Source organism: Lichenostomus cassidix, chromosome 1 (genome assembly GCF_008360975.1).
Source record: "Lichenostomus cassidix isolate B80296 chromosome 1, HeHo_3.0, whole genome shotgun sequence".
NCBI classification, from domain to species: domain Eukaryota; kingdom Metazoa; phylum Chordata; class Aves; order Passeriformes; family Meliphagidae; genus Lichenostomus; species Lichenostomus cassidix.
The window spans coordinates 111,851,817-111,862,086 of NC_139479.1; the positions used below are offsets into that span (position 1 = coordinate 111,851,817).

Below are 10,270 nucleotides of genomic sequence, written 5' to 3' on the forward strand. Positions count from 1 at the left end.
TTATCTGGCTCTTCCAATCAAGGGCGATAATATTTTCTGCAGAAGCTTCAAATAAATTTGTTTCTCTTACACAGAGAGCTGGTGGGGAATCAGAGGCTGGAAAAGATGAGGTATAAGAGAGACTGTTTAGGTCACTCCCAGTGCATGGTGAGAAATACTAATTCCTGACACATCTTTTTTCCCAGCCTTTTTTTTTTTTAGCTCCTGCAGTGAAAGTCCATAACATCTCCTCCACTCTATCCTGTCACTGTGTTACTCTTTAGCCTGGCTATATTTTTCAGGAAGCCTTTTTTTTCCTTTTCCCAGCAGCACGACATTTTTAGCTATAGTATAGATTATGAACCATTTCTGTAGAACTGATATTAAGTCAACTATATTTGGTGGTTATTGCTCCTTGAATATAATAAGTGGATCCTCTGGGGTATGATGGTGTGATTTTTCAGAACATACTCTAATATATTGAAACAGGGTTAGAATCCCACATTGCCTTCTGAAGTACCTGCAGTTCCTTGTGCTCTTCAGTTTCATGCACACTTAGCAGTTCTGTTTGTGGAAAACCATCAGTTCTCCAACACCAAACCCTTGATTTGGAATGGCTCAGGTTTGACAGTGTTCCCCAAACTCAGAGCTAAGGTCTGAGGTTTTGCCCAATATCTGTCCTCCTTGGGAGCCCTGACAGTACCAGAGTGGCCTGGAGCAAAGGCAATGGGGGTCTGGCACTTTGGGACAAGTGAAAGTTCTATTCCCAGAATACAATTTTAATTAAACACTTCAACTGTGGGAACCTAAATTTCAGTAGAAATTTTGAAAAAGAGCAATTTAGTCTGGTTTAGACCAATTAGGCATTGAAAACACTGCTGTCCCTTTGGAAAGACTGCCAACAAGGCAAAGACTTTAAAAAATACACCTTACTGCTGTTGATAAAAAGGGGCATCTCACATGCAATGAGAAAAGATACATTCAGATCACTTATAAATTCTGCTCTGATAGCAGCTGTTCTTTCCTCCCCTTCCTGCCCACAACACTCCCTGTCAATGACCTACAGTGTCAGAGCAGAGCCTACACCAATTCCTGGTGAGCAGATGCCTGTGCCAGTAAAGTACAGAGGTGCAGCTCTGCTGAAAAACACAGGCTGAATACACACTCATGCAGAAACAACCTCCTTAACCTTCGGGGGTTATTTATCACCAAAGTGGTGTTAGGGTGTGTGTAGAGCATCATAAAAAAACCAAAGCTCTCGCTGCAAGAACCTGATCTCAGAGCACAGTGCACCAAAGCTGAAAGGCTCTCTGTTGGCATACTGGATTTTAATTCTTGTCATTCTCACCACATTGAAGGACAAAAAAAGATGGATTTGAAAAATGTATAAGAATGGCTTTCTTTGTTAACATGCACTGACTGTAAGAATTTGACATCACCTTGGTTTTTCATTTTTCCCTTGTACAATGTTTTTTTACTAATTCCTCCTTTAAAACCAGGATATTTCTTTTCTTAAAAGATAATTCTAATCTTAAGCCTCTTTTCCTGTTACAACTGCAATCATGTTGATATATTCTCCCAACCTTTTGCAGCCTATCTCTAAATTATTTGTTGAACAAGTGTTATCTTTCAATCACATTCTCTCACCCTCTTTATTTTCATAATTCAGGGTTCAAATGTGTTTATTTCCTTACACTAGCCAAACTCCTCCAAGCCTATCCACCTACCACCCACCCAGTCTACAATTTTCTCCCTCTAATATAGCAAAAACCTATTTTTGAACCCTTCTTTCTAATTCAGATACAAAATGGCAGCTATTTCAATGTTTGATTGCACTTTGCTTTTTATCAAAGTTCTTAGGTCTTTGATGAATAATAATGATTATTTATTTAGGTATTAGAAAGTATTTAAGAATAATGGGTTACAGAAGTTTAAAACTCAGCCTTCACTGACTTCTGTCTCTCTGATCTATGGGACTCTTTTCCCACTTCTGGCAGTGCACAGATCTGTGGCATTTCTCTGTCACCCAAACAGAGGCTGCTCAGTGCAAATCCTTCTGGGCAGACAATTCTTAGTCATCCATGGTGACCTTAGAAAAGATATTTGAGGCTCCTTATTTGTAAAAGTCTTCTTATTTATAAAAGTCTCCGGATTTATTTGCCTGTCTTTAAGATGAAGAAGGAAATTTTCACGTGTTGCCTTAGATGGCTTAAGATCTATGGGGGAAAAAAAAAAAATTTCCAAAAACCAAACAAGAAAAAAAATCCTCTCTACACTATTTCTGCTCTTGAAGAAACAAACATTGAATAAACAAACAAAAAAAAGTTCTGGAACTTTGCAGCCACAATTGGGCTGTTTGCAGCTGAAAACCCATTAGTAAAGCTATCACCTGAGCTTTGTTTCCAGTTGCTAAACAGCTTGGGCATTATCTGAATCTCTTATCCATAAAGTATTTAGACTTTATAATGAGATTTTTGAAAGACATGGATTGATTACCCCTTATCCTCTTTTAGAAAATGATACCCCCTTCTGGATTTTAGTGTCTGTTTCCACTAATATCTACAGTTTAGAATCCCATAATGCATTTAACTACGATCTGGCCATACAGTATCTGCAATGCAGGAAAACAGCATTAAATTTGAAATGAGCAGGATTCCAATAAGTTTTCTCAGCTTTATGGCTGCTGCTAATGCTAAAAGGTTATAATATTTCACGCCTCTATTTCACACAGAATAGATTGAACCTCTGGAATCCTTTGCTTCTCTCTTTGCCAATTGCCAATAATCCAGCTGTGTCCTGTTCCCAGCTTGGACTGCACGGCTGGTTGGTTTCCCTGCACTGTACAAAATGTGCATTTCTGTGAAGCCAAAGAACAGACCTGGTTTGCAAGTGCGAGGTTGAGGCTGAGCTCTGAATTTTATGTTCTTAACAACAGATTAAAAAAATAAATGGAGAGACAAAAAAAATAAAAGATTGTGTGAGGAAGGGTAGGAAAAGGGGTGGGAGGATATAGGCAGAAGAGCAAGGCAAACAATATTTTATTTTAGAGGATGCACAAGAAATTCTAGTAATAGGTATGGGCAAAGCAGAAGCAAGGATAAACTTTTTAAATTCCAGACATGAATAGGAGATGTAGATCAATCCTGTATTTCATTCATTAGAGGTGGGCAACTTTCTCTCCAATGGCATAGAAAGAGTGGAAGTAGATAAAAGAGTAATAAAGTCACTGAGTACTGAGAGCCAAAAACTTATAGGAACCTTCTTTCCCACAGAAGAAAATTCTTACTTACTGTTGTGTTTATGGCAGCTGGCTGGGGTTTCTGTTTGTGACTGTCAAAGGGATACAGGACAAATTCTACTTTTCTGAAGAGAGGCCAAGTAGAAACCTAGTCCTGACACCCACTGAACTGACCTTGAAAGCTTTGTCAGGGAAGTGAGTGCCCAGGTCAGAAACACAAGCAAAATTAAATTGCTCTTAGCTGATGGTCTTGGACCTTGATTGCCCAGGCAAACTAATTAATTTATCACTTTATAAAGGGCTTGTAGAATGTAAAATTTTGCTTGTTAGCATGTTAACAAGGCTGTAAACTGAGCACTCTCTTTAGATTGTAATATAACCAGCTTTATGAGAGCAGGGGGATTATAAAAGCTTCCTCCACGGCACATATCTGATTTAAATTAATAAAAGCACTAATGAAAAATCATCTTGGGGATGAGATAATAGACCTGCTCTGAGACCTGCAGTACCCAGTCCCCATGGAATACAGACACTGAGAACCACAGCCTAAATTGATTGCTATTTACTGAAGCCTTTAGCATCAGAACCTCAATGTTTAAACCAAGGTAAGACCAATCCAAGGCCTTAATTTGCATCTGTAGTCCCTGTGTATTTTGGAGATGACTCAAGGTTAGGGAATATACAGTATTAAGAATATTTTTACTCTAGCACACAAAGTTTTGTGCTTTCTTTGATAAGCAGCTTTTTATTTTGTATTTGCAATTATTTACTGATGAAAGACACTCCCTGTATACTTGCCTGGCTTTGCTGCCTGCCATCAAATCACATATTTTTAAGTAGTTCTTATTTCCTTCTCTCAGTTTTCTGCATTATTCTTTACCAGCTCCGAGGAACTGGCCTTGCTAAGCCATCCAACTTTGGCAAGCATTATTTTTAGTTCTCCAGTTTGGATTTGACTGATAATTTTGTGCATTTCAGACAGGTAGTTTTTCTAATTTTCAGAAACATCCTGGGGATTAGTGTCAGTGAAAAAAAACATTGTATGCTCTCAATTTGTAATGGTTTCTCTTTCTGAAAATGACGGTTAAAGGTGTTTCTTCTTCATTGTCTACACTGAGCAACACAAATATATCATGATTCTTAAAATAAAATGGACTTTCTTAGCAGATTTAATCATACCAGGCATAGGAGTTGTTTGCAATTTAGCCCAGCTAAAATTATGACCTCATTAAACTTTATGTAATGTGAATATGAACAGCAACATCCCCTCCCCTCAAAGCAAGAAATAAAACCTTAGCACACAAATCTTCATTGCTAACTAGTCCGGAGGGATAGAAAATGTAGACTAAGATGTTACATCTGGTTGGGATTTTTTTCCTGGATAGGGAAAACAAGGCAGAAAATTATTAAAATAACTTGCAGAAACTTGCAAAGTCTGTTGGAAAAAATAGATCTTTGAATTTCCAGCCCAGGAGTACAAAATTGTCCTTCTTCCTCATGGAAAACAGTGAAGTTTGTTGGGGATAAGTGCAGTTTCTTTCTCTTCACTTCTAGTCACAGACTATAAATTCCACATAGGTCAAGGAGCCACTAGACTCCTCTCAGAACCTGAAACAGGGGAATCAAAACACTCCCAATGAGTTTGGGACATGAAATTAATCTTCCCTGGCTCTGGCATACGAGAGAGGTGTGGAGGAAGGAATCACGAAGTTAAAATTATGAAGATTCAAAAGAAGGACTGGAAAAAGTGTAGAAAAACAGGCAGTCAAGGTAGGGTTTTAAGAGTGGAAAGCAGGAAGTGCAATGCTGGGAGTGGATTTTGCAGCCAAGCACCTAAAGGGTGATGAATAGAGCCAGGCAATGCACTTTGGTGAAAAACACAGCCTGAAGGCTAGTTTGGTACTCTCCTTTTTTATCCTTGAAGATCTAGATGCTATAACTGAAAATAAATTCAGCATCCTGCAGGGAAATACTGAATTTTTATGAAAACAGCTAGAAAAGGCTCAAATAGTATTTATCATCTGCTCTGAGGGAAATAAATCTGTTTTGAGGATAAAGTCATGGTTCCTCTTTTAAAAATTTGATTTTATTTTGGTCTTCCAGTTTCTGGAGGCTTCTCATGTCTCTCAGGAGAACTGGAAAAACTGAAATTCAGACAACAGCCATCATCTTTGTCTAAGAATCCCTCTCATCCTGCATTTTAAAGAGTTCTCCATTAAACTCTTAACCCTTTTCATCTAATTTCACATTCTTTCCATGTATTTCACATCCTTTCACTAGATTCTGCTTGATCTAAAATCTGCACACGCTCTAAGTCAGATATTATAGGATCTGTGGCAAAAAATAGGAAGAGAGAAGTGGTTTTGCTCCTGAACTGAAAGAGGAAACCAATAGTAGGTGTGAAGGTAAAGCTAAAACCAGAGATTTCTGCAAACTGCAGCAGCTGAGGGCTGCAAGGTTCTGCCTAAGTGCTCCAAGCAGCAACACTGGCATAGACAGATCTGTGTTTCCTTCCTCCTTGTTTGAATTACCTGTTTTTACCCTCTGATCATTGCTTTTTAATTTCCCCAGACTTCTAAACAGTGTGGCAGCTTCCGCAAAGAAGAGTTTGAATATTTTTGAGTCAGCACATTTCCTTTGTTGCCTTTAAATGGGAGGAAAGTTGATGTGATATCCTTCTGGCAATTTAACAGAAAAGAACCTTATGCAGAAGCAGGAATTGTGAAGCTGGCTGGGGATCCCTGTGAGGTGGGGCTGGAAGGCAGCACGAGGGTTCAAACAGAGGTGCTGCTGATGATACTCTTAGAAAGATAGTAAATGATGTTACTTAAGATTTAATTTTCCAGCTTTATCAACTCTCCTGCCAATTGTTAACTAGAATTGCCACGTGTTTCAGAGAGAAGACAGCAGTGCTGAGATCTGCCTCTGGGCAGCTGTTCTAGTCAAGATTTCATGTTGTTCTGAAGCAGACGTAGCACTCAGTGCTGCTGACACCTCTGGGGAAGCAGGAGACAAAACGAGGGAAAATGTTTAGGTTAGAGACCCAGAGAAAAGCCTTCCACATGCTGTGCATGTTTTGTTGCTATTAAGAGAGGTTTATTAAAGGTCTTATGTTAATGAAAATGCTTGTACAATCAGCCAGTGCAAGTATTTCTGAAAGAAATGATAATATGCCCTTTTCTGTAGCTCAAAAGGGATTATTATTTTAAACTTCACATGCTAATAGAGCAACTTTGCTTTGAAGTCAGTGACCACTGCAAGTATCAAACACATTTATAGACAGATAAAAAATATGCATTTGTGAGCTGTCTGACAAATTGCTCTCTTTCAGCCTTTCTTAGGGTTTAGGGAGACTGCCTGGGATATCACCCTAACAACTAAAACCCAGGGAGAGCTGGCCAGCTTGTGGAGATAAAGCACCAAGAGCACAGTGTTTCATAGCACAGCAGTAGCTGATGCAGTCTCTTGAATTTATTTTTTTTCTTTTACATCTTTTTTTGTTTGTTTGGTTTGGTTTGTTTTTTTTGTATTTCATTATATTCTCTTCAAGATGCACTATTCCTCGCAAATCATCCTACTTGTTTTATCATTAGGCAGCAGTGAGACAACAGAAAGAAGCTTCCCTCTAAAACATAATTCAACTCCCAAGGGAACAAAAATATGTCTTATTTGCATGCAGAAATTCATTGTAACAAGGAAAATATCACACAATAAATTCTAGGAAAATAACTCTCCACCTATTCATACCCCTATTTTCCACACTTTTGTAATTTATATTATCTTCAATAAATCTTTCTTTATCATTTCAAGTGATGTTATTCTAAAGTTCTGTCCTAATGGCAAACTTTGGATAGAAATTTCTTTCTGCTCATCTCTCTTCCTGTCTGAGAACAGAAGTGCCTTGTCCACAACTTGCTGAAATCAAGTTTTTTTCTCTGGCTTCAGTGGACTTTAGAGAAGACTGTTTGGATTTTACTGGATTACTGATTCCCTGCTCAGAAGAGAGTGAACTGGAACTGCCTCTTGCTGGGTCAAAAGGAAAAATCTGTCACTGTCTTTTTCAAGACACTGATTACATCTCAGATTTTACCAGTCCTTAGTGAAATATTCACACCTTCTGGACTCACACATTGCTGTTTGCACCAACATTTTGAATCCTTGACAAATATGAATGAGGGTTTAGATGAACATATCTGCCTCTCAGAGGAAAATGTAAACAAGTCTTAACTTGTAACCCCAAAGCCATGATGTTTCTCTCCCTCACCCATCTTTTTTTTAATCTTTGAGTAAATTATGAGTTATATTCAGTGGGTGCTTTCTAAGCCATCCTAGCTCTGCAGAAATTAGTGAAGCTCTAAAACTTTGGGAGTGTGTAGAATAACAGACACAATGAGGCAATGGAGGGCGCATCTATGCAATAAATCCACACCTGCTGTGTATGATAGACCTTTCAAAATCATGACAAACGTCGTTTGAAACAGCTTGAAGAATTAAATGTTTTCCCCATGTCCTCTCTTTCCCCTGCTCTCCGAGATATTCAGTCATTCCCTCATTCCCTACGTGCATCCAAACACATCCCTGGAATCAGAGCCTGCTTTATCATTCATCCTTTCCAGAACAGCCTGCTGACAAACTTGCAAACAGCACCTCAACCCACACCCAGAGTTTGGAAAAAGAAATCAATCCTTGCAGAGCTGCAGAATCTGTCTCTGCTCCCACGGAAGCAGTAAAGTGGGTTGAATGTGCACAAGGGGACTCTGAAAAATGAAACGATTTGGAAGAAACGAGCGGTGACCTGTGCTTATCAAAGCAGTTTTGTCTCTCTGCCATCACATGTTTACACTTCTAGATGCAGCTCAAGTTGGCAGGATTTTATCTCATCACAGCTATGTGGGATTTTTCTGCATATTTCAGTCATCATGAATTTCCTGACAATAATTGGAAGTCAACTTCTGTTCCCATTTCTGCTTCAAGTTAAACCAGGGTAACTCTAGAGTAACTCAGTTGGAATTCTTTGCAGTGCTGTAATAGTGGAATTCTTATATTTCACATTTTGTGATACAAGAAAAAAAGCTTTTTAATGTGATTGCAGCCACAACTCTCAATGTAGCTTGGACAGGTATTGCCTCCTGTCAGATGCTTCTTAAAGCAGATTATGAAAAAAAATTCTGCTTTTTAAAGCAAATTATGAAAAAAAATCCTGCTTGTTTTATAGAATATTCACTGTCAAAGTCTTTGGTAAATAAATACTGAAACCAGTATAATTTTTCTAACTCTTCCTGTGATTAATGAATTCCAATTCAGAGGCTGTGGATGTTTTCAGCTCAGGAAGGCTGAAGATGTCAACAGCCTCACTGCAGAATGAGGAGGTTTCCCTCCCTTCCACCATTTCTGTGTGTGCAAGGAGGAACCTCTGTGCACTTGGAACTTCAGCAGTGAGACAGCAGTCTGCATCTCCTACAAATAATCCAGAAGAGAGGGAAAAAAAACCCCAGGGAATGCCAGAAGCTCAGAAAATGCACATAGAACAAAAGCCTTTGTGAAATGCAAACTGCTTGCTGCCCACCAAAACACATTAAGAAATATGGTTTGTGGCTGAGAGCAAATTGAATTTTACTGACTTTGAGGTCCAAGAAGGGTTAGAAATTGATTTTATGAAATTTCTGTGAGGCTATGTCATTGGGTTTTGGCCTGCCTCTCAGCTAAAAATGTTCTTCTGACAACAAAACATGCAAATTCAAGTTCACATCCAGGATCTAAACCCCAGCCTGTTCTGCCTTCAAAATCAAGAGTTTCTGACTGAAGGCTCCAGCTTTCAGAATTCTTTTATTTAGTTCTAAACAGTTTGGCTCTGTTCTTCAAACAAAACCGGAGCAAACAAACAAAAACAAACAAAAAAAAAACCCCACAAAAAAACCCCAAGAAACAAACAAACAAACTTTTACAAAAAAAGATATTTTGATACTTTATTTTCTTTACTTTTCAATCCAGAAGTGCTGTAACTAAGACAGGCATTCTCCAAAGGACACAGATCCACAGTGTAGTAAGATCTTTTTTCTACAAATGCTTTTTATCAACATGCCCATTACAGAGGCTTTTTTGTTTGAAACAGCTGCTAGTACAGTAGCTTTATGTGAGAGCATAAAAAAAGTGATAAATATATAGGTGTACACCCTCACACAGATTGCAGCCTTTCAACAGGGTGAGCTACTCACTGCTAAAACAAACCTCCTCTGGGTTTCTATCCATCCTGTGAGCCAAATTCCCATTAGCACTCTACTCTTCCAGGTGCATCCTTCTGCCAGCACAAATCCACACAAATACATCCTGGTAAAAATGCTTGCCTGTTTCTTTCAGTAATTTACATTCAGATCTTTGTTTCCTTCAGAAGAGCTGAGGAAGAGGCATTGCAATAACCTGAGAGGAGCCTAAAAACTCCTGGAAACAGAAATATTGATAGCAGTAATAGCTAAAGACTGGTGGGATTACAGCAGGGGGAGAGGGTGGGGAGGGCAGGGATTGTTTTGATAAACCTATCTTTGTATTACACAGTAAAGGGCAATCCCTTTGATGCCCAAGGGAACAAAAGTCAGACCAGGAGGAACAATTTGCTCAAGGAGCACTTCTGTGGCAGATCTTGGAGCTCCTGACTCCCCATCCAACATCTGAGTCCCCCAAACTTCTTGCTGAAGGTCAGATTTGCTGTCAGTTCTTTTCGGGGAGAAAATACAATTTTAGCAAAATATTTCTAAATAGATGCCCCAGTATTGGAAGGCAGTGGTTCCTGTTAGACTATATTAATTACGTTATAGATGATATTCTGCTGATTCCTTCTGGCCTGTAGGAATAACACCCTCAGTACATCCACGGCACTTGCACACATTAGTCCAGAAGACAGGAACAAGTGCAGCATCTGCCTTTTTTGCTTGACTGATTGTGTTTATTTTGTTTCACTCCGTGCTGCTTCTGCTTCTCATTTCCTACAGAACGCACCTTCCCAGGAAGGTCAGATTGGCACCAGATGCTAAAGATGACTTATATTTCCAGTAACTA

At 38.9% G+C, this 10,270-nt stretch overlaps 1 long non-coding RNA gene across 2 annotated transcripts in view; it reads left to right on the forward strand.

The window, feature by feature from the left end:
* LOC146445579 (uncharacterized) overlaps nucleotides 1–9,694 on the forward strand; it is a 63,282-nt gene extending 53,588 nt beyond the window's left edge. The window contains exon 4 of one of the 2 annotated variants that reach the window (XR_014852619.1): nucleotides 9,606–9,694. This is a non-coding gene — a long non-coding RNA (uncharacterized LOC146445579). Of the gene's footprint in view, nucleotides 1–7,162; nucleotides 8,283–9,605 lie in introns of those variants that run through there. The other variant, XR_014852629.1, reaches the window with a different exon arrangement.
* The last annotated feature ends 576 nt before the right edge of the window (nucleotides 9,695–10,270 follow it).